Source organism: Oncorhynchus mykiss, chromosome 6 (assembly GCF_013265735.2).
Source record: "Oncorhynchus mykiss isolate Arlee chromosome 6, USDA_OmykA_1.1, whole genome shotgun sequence".
NCBI lineage: Eukaryota > Metazoa > Chordata > Actinopteri > Salmoniformes > Salmonidae > Oncorhynchus > Oncorhynchus mykiss.
In genome coordinates this window covers 80,732,068-80,744,567 of record NC_048570.1, presented here as the reverse complement: position 1 = coordinate 80,744,567, position 12,500 = coordinate 80,732,068, and positions in this window count along the sequence as shown.

The window sequence follows — 12,500 nt, the reverse complement described above, 5'->3', positions numbered from 1 at the left end:
CCTACCAGAGAATCTCTTAAAAGAGGGAGAGAGAGAGAGAGAGAAAGGTAGAGAGGGAGAGAAAGAGAGCGAGGGAGGGAGGTTAAGGTTCGGAATTAGAGATTCAAGAGAGACTGAGAGAGAGTGAGAGAGAGAGAGAAAGAGAGACTGAGAGAGAGTGAGAGAGATGGAGAGAGAGCGAGAGAGAGGGAGAGAGAGGGAGAGAGAGCGAGAGAGAGGAAGAGTGATATTGGTTTAGATCATTTGGCCAAATTAAAACACTATGTTTGTGGATGTGTGTAATCGGTGCTAAAAGCTGGGATAATTGCACCACTTTGCAGATATGTGCTCATTTCATTACCTTATTATTATCATTGTCACTGAACACTCAGTGGCTTCATAAAATGATTACAACCCATTAGAAACAATATTGTCGTGAACCCAGTCAGTGTGCCACGACTTGTTAATATCAATGTGTTTATTTTGTGGCTGACTGATTTCTGATTGGTCGCTGTGTGACAGGTACTAATTCACAGCCCTGCCACTTTGTCCCGATTTATGAAGCGTGATGCAGACAACTGATCACTGGTTGGTTCTCTTTGGGGACTAGTGATGTCGTAGAAGAGATAGGAGAACACTCATTATGAAAGTGAAATGGAAATATACTTAACAGACAAAGAAAGATGACCAGATGTCGACCAATGGTGGAATGTACATTAAGGATGATAAAATAACATGTTTTGATATTTGATCGTGGATGACACCGACCAATGTCGCCATATTGTTTAGATTACCAACATAACTGTACATATACATGTGTGTTTAGGTCCTTTAACTGGTGTGAGTAATAAAATGTATTGTAACATAATGTACGTGTTGTTCTCCCATTCCAATATAGAAATATGAATGTTATGGACCAACTACTGAGTAATATACAACCTCCTTCAGCAGGCAGCTTTCCTAAAGACAGATGGGCTGAAGTAGTTCCTTAATGACAGTATTATACAAGCCTGATATATTAGAACTAAACTATCTATGGAGGACAGGCTGAGAGAGATGATAGTGAGTATGGAGGAGGAAGAGAGGGCTGAGAACTGATCCTCTCCTCCTGATCCTCCATCCCCTCCTCTCTTCCTCCCCTCTTCTCGCCACTCTTCCTCTCATCTCTTCTCACCTCCTTTCTTTCCTCCCTTCTCTACTCCCCTCTTTCCTCCCTCCTCTCCTCTTTCCTTCCCCTCCCTTCCTCTCCTCTCCTCCTTCGATCTGTCTGTCCCTCCCTACTATTCATCATGATGATCCATGGCTGTTCATTCAGATCTGACGGGCTGGTTCAGATGCATACGAGGGTGTGGGTCATTAGGAAAGCTTTCATAATTATTAACAGCTCTGGCGTTACAACAGTCACACTGAGAGAGAACCAGTGAGGCTGGAGGGCTAGAGCAGAGAATCCATCTTCTACAGACTAGTACACACACAGCAAACCACAGACACTATACAGATGCTCACCCACAGACAGACACACCAACAAAAACACACAAGAGTATAGACAAATAGAGACAAAAAAGGGAAGAGGAAGAGGAAAGGATGAAGGAGAGTTCTAGACTTCTCTACTGAGCATCCAGTTCACTATGCTTCACAAACACACAGTCATATGGACTAATATTGTGTTACTATCCCTAACATGACCAGTGCAGTTTTCTTCTAGGAAACAGCTACACTGTCAAATAAATAACTAGTTCTAAAAATGAGACTACTATTTGCATCCGCTTTTTGAGTATTTCCAACATGAGGTATTATTATGTATAATATACTTTAAATGTTGGTGTTTCACAAACACTAATATATTAGTGTCAACCGCATATCACCCTGCATCCCACTGCTGGCTTACTCCTGAAGCTAAACAGGGTTGGTCCTGGTCAGTCCCTGGATGGGAGACAGATGCTGCTGGAAGTGGTGTTGGAGGGGCAGTAGGAGGCACCTTTTCCTCTGGTCTAAAAAAAATATATCCCAGGGCAGTGATTAGGGACCTTGCCCTGTGTAGGGTGCTGTCTTTTGGATTGGATGTTAAATGGGTGTCCTGACTCTTTGTGGTCACTAAAAGATCCCAAGGCACTTATCGTTAGAGTAGGGGTGTTAACCCCGGTGTCCTGGCTAAATTCCCAATCTGTCCTTCATACCATCATCGCCACCTAATCATCTCCAGTTTACAATTGGCTCATTCATCTCCACTCCTCCCCCTGTAACTATTCCCCAGGTCGTTGCTGTAAATGAGAATGTGTTCCAAGTCAACTTACCTGGTAAAATAATGGTTAAATAAAATTGAGTCCAGCACCTAAAGAATTGCTTATATCCAACTAAATTTGATCAATTCTAAAACCATTATGCTTAAATGTTTGACTACATGCTTTCAGTGATCATGTCTTATTATTTAACATTGGTATATGTTTTGGAATATTAGTAATTTTAACCCACTTTCACAGGCAATGTTAGGGTGGCAGGTAGCCTAGTAGAGCGTTGGGCTCCGGAAGGCTGCTAGATCAAATCCCCGAGCCCAGGCTCTGTCGTAACTGGCCGCGACGGGGAGGTCCGTGTGGAGACGCACAATTGGCCTAGCGTCGTCCGGGTTACAGAGGGTTTGGCTGGTAGGGAAATCCATGTCTCATCGCCTACTAGCGACTCCTGTGGCAGGCCGGGCGCAGTGCGCGCTAACCAAAGTTGCCAGGTGCACAGTGTTTTCTCCGACACATTGGTGCAGCTGGCTTCCGGGTTGGATGGCGCTGTGTTAAGAAGCAGTGCGGCTTGGTTGGGTTGTGTATCGGAGGACGCATGACTTTCAACCTTCGTCTCTCCCGAGCCCGTACGGGAGTTGTAGCGATGAGACAAGATAGTAGCTACTAAAAACAATTGGATACCACGAAATTGGGAAGAAAAAGGGGTAAAATTCAACAAAAAATTAAATAAAATAATAATAATAATAATGAAGTAAGCTATTCAAATATTGAAGTAAACAGAAAATCATAGATTTTGGGGGGTAATATTTACAGTGTAAATTCTTGCAATTCTACACATTTTGCCATTTGGCAGAGAGAAACATTTTCCGTTTAAACGCTAATTTCCTGTCATTCTAAAAATGTTACCATGGATAATGATGTGTTCATATGCTATCCTCCCAGGGGCTGTGGGGGAGTGTCCTACGCCACTGAACATGACAACATACAAACATGCGCAAACAAATGATATCATGTCCACTGATAATATGGGTTTGTGTGTTTGAAAACAGTGACTTGGGCTGGGCTGTTTACCTAGGGAGTCAGCTTTCTCTCTCTCTCTCTCTCTCTCTCTCTCTCTCTCTCTCTCTCTCTCTCTCTCTCTCTCTCTCTCTCTCTCTCTCTCTCTCTCTCTCTCTCTCTCTCTCTCTCTCTCTCTCTCTCTCTCTCTCTCTCTCTCTCTCTCTCTCTCTCTCTCTCTCTCTCTCTCTCTCTCTCTCTCTCTCTCTCTCTCTCTCTCTCTCTCTCTCTCTCTCTCTCTCTGTGTGTGTGTTATCTGGACAATTAGCCTCTCCCACTGGCATACACAGCTACAGCACACACTGATAACACTGTCAGAGGGCCTACAAACACACACACACACACACACACACACACACACACACACACACACACACACACACACACACACACACACACACACACACTAGAACACACAGACATGCACGCATAAACTCACACTAGAACACAAAGACACACATGGCGTACACACACACTGCCAGGGTGTTGCCAGAGGTGTCACCTCAGTGTACCTGTTGAACACTGATTCCCATTTTGGAAAGAGGTACACACACAGTGCATCTGCTAGCTGTAATGAATAGTGCTGTCTGAAAGGTCAGACCCAGAGGACACATACAGCACTTAACCTTTCTACAGCATCATAATACTTTCATTACACACACACACACACACACAATCACACACACACACACACACACACACACATACAAAATAAAACACAATCACACACAGCCGGAGTGTAAGAGACAGGGACATGTCATATGTTGTTAATTACAGCGATGTGGAGGTGGACAGAAACACATCCAAAACATAAAACACATCTGGTGATACTTTCTACTATTCCTAGTCTGCCTGAGAACAAACTATCACTAATTGGCTTGTAGGAATTTACAAGAGAGTTTAGGATTGAGTAGGAGAGAGAGAGAGAGAGAGAGGGATAGAGCGAGAGAGAGGACTGAGAGAGAGAGAGAGAGAGACCGAGGGACTGGATACTGGTGAGGGGAGCTGGGATGAGGATACCTTAGTCATCGTCCCATGAGGCCTTCTCACAGAGAGCTACTGTGCTAAATTGCAATTATGTTTCTGTACATGCTGTAACAGAACAAGACATAGGGGAGGAGGGGGAGAGAGGGGGATGACTCACGGGGGTGATGGGGTAAGAAGACAACGGGGAGAAGATGGGGAGACGGGGAGGAGAGAGGTGGGATGTATTCTCCAATCTGCAGAATGAATCAGTGTTTACTAATGAGAAAGGGGATGTGTCCCTACAGCCCATGGATTATTGAGATTAGCAGAAAGCCCTCCTCCATCTCTCCACCCAGACAGGAGCAGCGGCTGTCTTTACATCCCATCCTTACGGAGAACACTGGAATGAATCAGCTCATCACAGTCGTTACAGAGGTGGAGAAGAGAAGCCCTCTTTCTGAGAGGGGGATGATGAGAGGGAGAGACAGAGGTGAAGAGAGAGAAAGAGGCAGAGATAAAGAGGAAGAGAGGAAAAGAGGCATTGAGAGAGAGGGATATCCTAACATGGTAAATATCTGTGATGTCTCTGATGTGAACCAGCTGGTACGTCCCTGAAGATCACCTTCAGGACTGTTGTTTTTCTTCCCTCCTTGAAGATAACCATCTCTAACCGTTTACACACATTATACAAATTACTACTACTTCATGTCCAATGCAAATGATGCCTAATTGGTTCCAGCAATTAAAACAGTTCTTAATGGTAGCTAATCTGAGAGAATTAAAGATGCCAAACATGGCCCTTTCCTGCAACCAAATTACCAAATCGCCCTCTAGTGGCCTCATGGGTGGAATGCTATAAAAAAAAATCATAGTTTCATAATGTTTCTATGTCAAACGGCTTTGTTACCCGTTTTAGGACGCTAGGCGTATGTCGCACACCTCCCTCCATTCAGTCAGACAACCATACCTCCCTACATTCAGTCAGACAACCATACCTCCCTCCATTCAGTCAGACAACCATACCTCCCTCCATTCAGACAGACAACCATACCTCCCTCCATTCAGTCAGACAAGCATAACTCCCTCCATTCAGACAGACAACCATACCTCCCTCCATTCAGACAGACAACCATACCTCCCTCCATTGTCAGACAACCATACCTCCCTCCATTCAGACAGACAACCATACCTCCCTCCATCCAGACAGACAACCATACCTCCCTCCATTCAGACAGACAACCATACCTCCCTCCATTCAGTCAGATAACCATACCTCCCTCCATTCAGTCAGACAACCATACCTCCCTCCATTCAGTCAGACAACCATACCTCCCTTCATTCAGTCAGACAACCCTACCTCCCTCCATTCAGTCAGACAACCATACCTCCCTTCATTCAGTCAGACAACCATACCTCCCTCCATTCAGTCAGACAACCATACCTCCCTCCATTCAGTCAGACAACCATACCTCCCTCCATTCAGACAGACAACCCTACCTCCCTCCATTCAGACAGACAACCATACCTCCCTCCATTGTTAGACAACCATACCTCCCTACATTGTCAGACAACCATACCTCCCTCCATTCAGTCAGATAACCATACCTCCCTCCATTGTTAGACAACCATACCTACCTCCATTCAGTCAGATAACCATACCTCCCTCCATTGTTAGACAACCATACCTACCTCCATTCAGTCAGACAACCATACCTCCCTCCATTCAGTCAGACAACCATACCTCCCTCCATTCAGACAGACAACCCTACCTCCCTCCATTCAGACAGACAACCATACCTCCCTCCATTGTTAGACAACCATACCTCCCTCCATTCAGTCAGACAACCATACTTCCATCCATTCAGTCAGACAACCATACCTCCCTCCATTCAGTCAGACAACCATACCTCCCTCCATTCAGTCAGACAACCATACCTCCCTCCATTCAGACAGACAACCCTACCTCCCTCCATTCAGACAGACAACCATACCTCCCTCCATTGTTAGACAACCATACCTCCCTCCATCCAGACAGACAACCATACCTCCCTCCATTGTTAGACAACCATACCTCCCTACATTGTCAGACAACCATACCTCCCTCCATTCAGTCAGATAACCATACCTCCCTCCATTGTTAGACAACCATACCTACCTCCATTCAGTCAGATAACCATACCTCCCTCCATTGTTAGACAACCATACCTACCTCCATTCAGTCAGACAACCATACCTCCCTCCATTCAGTCAGACAACCATACCTCCCTCCATTCAGACAGACAACCCTACCTCCCTCCATTCAGACAGACAACCATACCTCCCTCCATTGTTAGACAACCATACCTCCCTCCATTCAGTCAGACAACCATACTTCCATCCATTCAGTCAGACAACCATACCTCCCTCCATTCAGTCAGACAACCATACCTCCCTCCATTCAGACAGACAACCATACCTCCCTACATTCAGTCAGACAACCATACCTCCCTCCATTCAGTCAGACAACCATACCTCCCTACATTCAGTCAGACAACCATGCCTCCCTCCATTCAGTCAGACAACCATACCTCCCTCCATTCAGACAGACAACCATACCTCCATCCATTCAGTCAGACAACCATACCTCCCTATATTCAGTCAGACATCCATACCTCCTTCCATTCAGACAGACAACCATACCTCCCTCCATTCAGACAGACAACCATACCTCCATCCATTCAGACAGACAACCATACCTCCCTACATTCAGACAGACAACCATACCTCCCTCCATTCAGTCAGACAACCATACCTCCCTACATTCAGTCAGACAACCATACCTCCCTCCATTCAGTCAGACAACCATACCTTCCTATATTCAGTCAGACAACCATACCTCCCTCCATTGTTAGACTACCATAAGCCCATAACCAGGTGTATACTTTTGTTTCAAAGTAGATTTGTTGAAGACTACCAAGAAACACTCTGTGTGACCCTGATTCGCAGTAAAAGGTTAAATTACAATTATGTTTCTGTACATCAGTGGTCACCAACCGGTCGATTGTGATTGGTGCATGAGGCAGACATAATGCAGGGCGACTTAAGTTTCGCCATCAGCTGGAAGATTGTGTCCCCTTTCCTCAGCGGATGCAGACCGTCAGTTCAGTAAAAAGAAGCTCATTATTATTCCCACTCAGCTGTGCCTCACATGTAATACAACAAATGATCTATTACAAGTGTGCTCATATTCCATTTAAAAATGTAAATCATTTATAAATGATCTGAGAAGAAGAACATTGGCAGGGCAATTCAAGCGTAGCCAACATGCAGTGATAAGGTATTGGGCCTATAGACTACTGCACAAACCTCATTGCTACATAACTGTAATTGGTTAATGTTGCATAGGTTTACGGTTTTTAAAACATGTAAAGAAGAATCTGAGCTGTAGATCTCGGCTTGCATTTTGACTCACAAAATGATCTTGAACTAAGTGAAGGTTGGTGACTACTGGTGTACATGCTGTAACAGAGCGGGACACTGGGGAGGAGGGAGGAGAGAGGGGAAGACAAGGGGAGGAGAGAGGTGGGATGTATTCTCCAATCTGCAGCATGAATCAGTGTTCACTAATGAGAAAGGGGATGTGTGTAACGGCTCTCGTTGGTGGTAGGAAGAGTGGACCAAAGAGCAGCAAATCAAATCAAATCAAATCTTATTTGAGGGCCACCCACCATTGTTCCTGTTCCCAAGAAAGCTAAGGTAACTGAGCTAAACGACTACTGAGCTAGCACTCACTTCCATCATCATGAAGTGCTTTGAGAGACTAGTCAAGGACCATATCACCTCCACCCTACCTGACACCCTAGACCCACTCCAATTTGCTTACCGCCCAAATAGGTCCACAGACGATGCAATCTCAACCACACTGCACACTGCCCTAACCCATCTGGACAAGAGGAATACCTATGTGAGAATGCTGTTCATCGACTACAGCTCAGCATTTAACACCATAGTACCCTCCAAACTCGGGTCTCGACCCCGCCCTGTGCAACTGGGTACTGGACTTCCTGACGGGCCGCCCCCAGGTGGTGAGGGTAGGTAACAACATCTCCACCCCGCTGATCCTCAACACTGGGGCCCCACAAGGGTGCGTTCTGAGCCCTCTCCTGTACTCCCTGTTCACCCACGACTGCGTGGCCACGCACGCCTCCAACTCAATCATCAAGTTTGCGGACGACACAACAGTGGTAGGCTTGATTACCAACAACGACGAGACGGCCTACAGGGCGGAGGTGAGGGCCCTCGGAGTGTGGTGTCAGGAAAATAACCTCACACTCAACGTCAACAAAACAAAGGAGATGATTGTGGACTTCAGGAAACAGCAGAGGGAACACCCCCTATCCACATCGATGGAACAGCAGTGGAGAGGGTAGTAAGTTTTAAGTTCCTCTGCATACACATCACAGACAAACTGAATTGGTCCACTCACACAGCATGGAAAGTGTTTATGATTTTATTATCAGAAAACACTCCAAATAAAATAACAAAGCGAAAACGAAAGTGAACAGTTCTGTCAGATAACAGACACTAAACAGAAAACAAGACCCCACAAAACCCAAAAGGAAAATTACAACTTATATATGATCCCCAATCAGAGACAACAATAAACAGCTGCCTCTGGCAAAAAACAAAGAAATAGAAAACATAGTCACACCCTGACCTAACCAAACATAGAAAATAATAAGGGTCTCCCCCCCAAAGGTGCGGACTCTGGCCGCAAACCTGAACCTATAGGGGGAGTCCGGGTGGGCATCTACTCTCGTGGGGGCTCCAGTGCGGGACACAGACCCCGCTCCGCTTGGGGCTCCTCCCACTTCGGTGGCGCCTCCGGTGAAGGGATCGTCGCCGGGACCTCCGGACCGTAGATTGTCGCTGCATGCTCTTGACTGGGGACCGTCTCTGGAGGCTTCGTGCCATGGATCCTCACTGCAGGCTCTGGACAATGGATCATCACTGCAGGCTCCGTGCCATGGATCATCACTGGAGGCTTCGTGCCGTGGATCATCACTGGAGGCTTCAGGCCATGGATCATCACTGGAGGCTTCAGGCCATGGATCATCACTGGAGGCTTCGTACGTGGAGCCGGAACAGGTCTCACCGGACTGAGGAGACGTACTGGAAGCCTGGTACGTGGAGCTGCCACAAAGCGTCCTGGCTGGATACCCACTTTAGCTCGGTGAGTGTGGAGAGCTGCACAGGACGCACTGGGCTATGATGGTGCACTGGAGGCATAGTGCGTAGAGCTGGTGCAGGATATACTGGGCCCTGGATGCGCACTGGAGGTCTGGAGCGTAGAGCCGGCACAACACGTCCTGTCTGAATACCCCCTGTAGCCCGGCAAGTACGGGGAGCTGGAACAGGCCGCACTGGGTTGTGCTGGCGAACTGGGGATACTGTGCGTAGAGCTGTCGCAGGATATTCTGGGCCGTAGAGACGCACCGGAGACCAAGAGCGCTGAGCCGACTCAATCAGTCCGGGCTGAATGCCCACTCTAGCACGGCAACTGCAGGAAGCTGGAACAGAGCGCACCGGGCTGTGAATGAGCACTGGAGACACCGTGTGCATCACAGCACAACACGGTGCCAGACCGGTCACTCGCTCCCCACGGTAAATACGGGAAGTTGGCTCAGGTCTAAACCCTGACTCCGTCAATCTCCCCGTGCGCCCCCCCCCCCCCCCCCCCTCTCGGGCTTCCGTTGTTGTCTCAACTCCTCGTAGCGTCGCACTGTCGCTCTCGCTGCCTACCACTCGCTCCCTTGGACGGCGATACTCTCCAGCCCGTGTCCAGGGTCCTTCTCCATCCAGGATCTCCTCCCATGTCCACTCATCCTGGCCACACTGCTTGGTCCGTTTTTTGGTGGGATCTTCTGTAACGGCTCTCATTGGTGGTAGGAAGAATGGACCAATGAGCAGCATGGAAAGAGTTCATGATTTTATTATCAAAAAACACTCAAAACAAAATAACAAAGCGAAAACGAAAGTGAACAGTTCTGTCAGATAACAGACACTAAACAGAAACAAGACCCCACAAAACCCCATAGGAAAATGACAATTTATATATGATCCCCAATCAGAGACAACGATAAACAGCTTACTATGGTCAGGAACCACACTCTGCAAAAAACAAAGAAATAGAAAACATAGACTTTCCCACCCGAGTCACACCCGGACCTAACCAAACATAGAAAATAATAAGGGTCTCTAAGGTCAGAGCGTGACAACGTGTCCCTACAGCCTATGGATTATTGAGATTAGCAGAAAGCCCTCCTCCATCTCTCCACCCAGACAGGAGCAGCGGCTGTCTTTACATCCCATCCCTACGGAGAACACTGGAATGAATCAGCTCATCACAGTCGTTACAGAGGTGGAGAAGAGAAGCCCTCTTTCTGAGAGGGGGATGATGAGAGGGAGATACAGAGGTGAAGAGAGAGGGAGGGAGAGAGATAAAGAGAGGAAGAGGCAGAGGTGATGAGAGAGGGAGGGAGAGAGATAAAGAGAGGACGAGGCAGAGGTGATGAGAGAGGGAGGGAGAGAGATAAAGAGAGGAAGAGGCAGAGGTGATGAGAGAGGGAGGGAGAGAGATAAAGAGAGGAAGAGGCAGAGGTGATGAGAGAGGGAGGGAGAGAGATAAAGAGAGGAAGAGGCAGAGGTGATGAGAGAGGGAGGGAGAGAGATAAAGAGAGGAAGAGACAGAGGTGATGAGAGAGGGAGGGAGAGAGATAAAGAGAGGAATAGGCAGAGGTGATGAGAGAGGGAGGGAGAGAGATAAAGAGAGGAAGAGACAGAGGTGATGAGAGAGGGAGGGAGAGAGAAAAAGAGAGGAAGAGGCAGAGGTGATGAGAGAGGGAGGGAGAGAGATAAAGAGAGGAAGAGGCAGAGGTGATGAGAGAGAGAGGGAGAGAGATAAAGAGAGGAAGAGACAGAGGTGATGAGAGAGGGAGGGAGAGAGATAAAGAGAGGAAGAGACAGAGGTGATGAGAGAGGGAGGGAGAGAGATAAAGAGAGGAAGAGGCAGAGGTGATGAGAGAGGGAGGGAGAGAGATAAAGAGAGGAAGAGACAGAGGTGATGAGAGAGGGAGGGAGAGAGATAAAGAGAGGAAGAGGCAGAGGTGATGAGAGAGGGAGGGAGAGAGAGAGATAAAGAGAGGAAGAGACAGAGGTGATGAGAGAGGGAGGGAGAGAGATAAAGAGATGGAGGGAGAGAGAGAGAGATAAAGAGAGGGAGGAGAGAGATAAAGAGAGGGAGGGAGAGAGATAAAGAGAGGGAGGAGAGAGATAAAGAGAGGGAGGGAGAGAGATAAAGAGAGGGAGGATAGAGATAAAGAGAGGGGGGAGAGAGATAAAGAGAGGGAGGGAGAGATATAAAGAGAGGGAGGGAGAGAGATAAAGAGGAAGAGACAGAGGTGATGAGAGAGGGAGGGAGAGAGATAAAGAGAGGGGGGAGAGAGATAAAGAGAGGAAGAGAGAGAGATAAAGAGAGGGAGGGAGAGAGATAAAGAGAGGTAGGGACAGAGATAAAGAGAGGGAGGGAGAGAGAGAGATAAAGAGAGGGAGGGAGAGAGAGAGATAAAGAGAGGAAGAGACAGACGTGATGAGAGGAAGAGACAGAGGTGATGAGAGAGGGAGGGAGAGAGATAAAGAGAGGGAGGGAAGAGAGATAAAGAGAGGAAGAGGCATTGAAAGTGTGTAAAATGTACTGTTAATTTTTTCTTGTTTATTTCACTTTTGTTTATTGTCTATTTCACTTGCATTGACAATGTAAACATGTTTCCCATGCCAATAAAGTCATTTTAATCGAATTGAAATTGAGAGAGCGGGATATCCTAACATGGTAAATATCTGTGATGTCTTTGATGTGAACTAGCTAGAGTATGTCCTTGAAGATCACCTTCAGGACTGTTGTTCCTCTTCCCTCCTCAAAGATAACAATATCTAACCATTCACACACCTTATAAAGACTCCAGCAACTGTAACAGTTCTCAATGGTAGCTAATCTGAGTGAATTAAAGATGGCCAAACATGACTGTGATGCAACAGAACAACCTACTGTAGGCAATTACATCACTTAATCTGTCCAAACATAGCATGAGAGAGATGTAGAGATACACAGAGAGATAGAGAGAGGGGGTTGTAGAAAGAGAGAGGGGAGAGAAGAAAGAGGGAGGGGATAGAGAGCGAGAGAGAGAGAGAGAGAGAGAGAGAGAGAGAGAGAGGGAGAGACAGAGAGGGAGA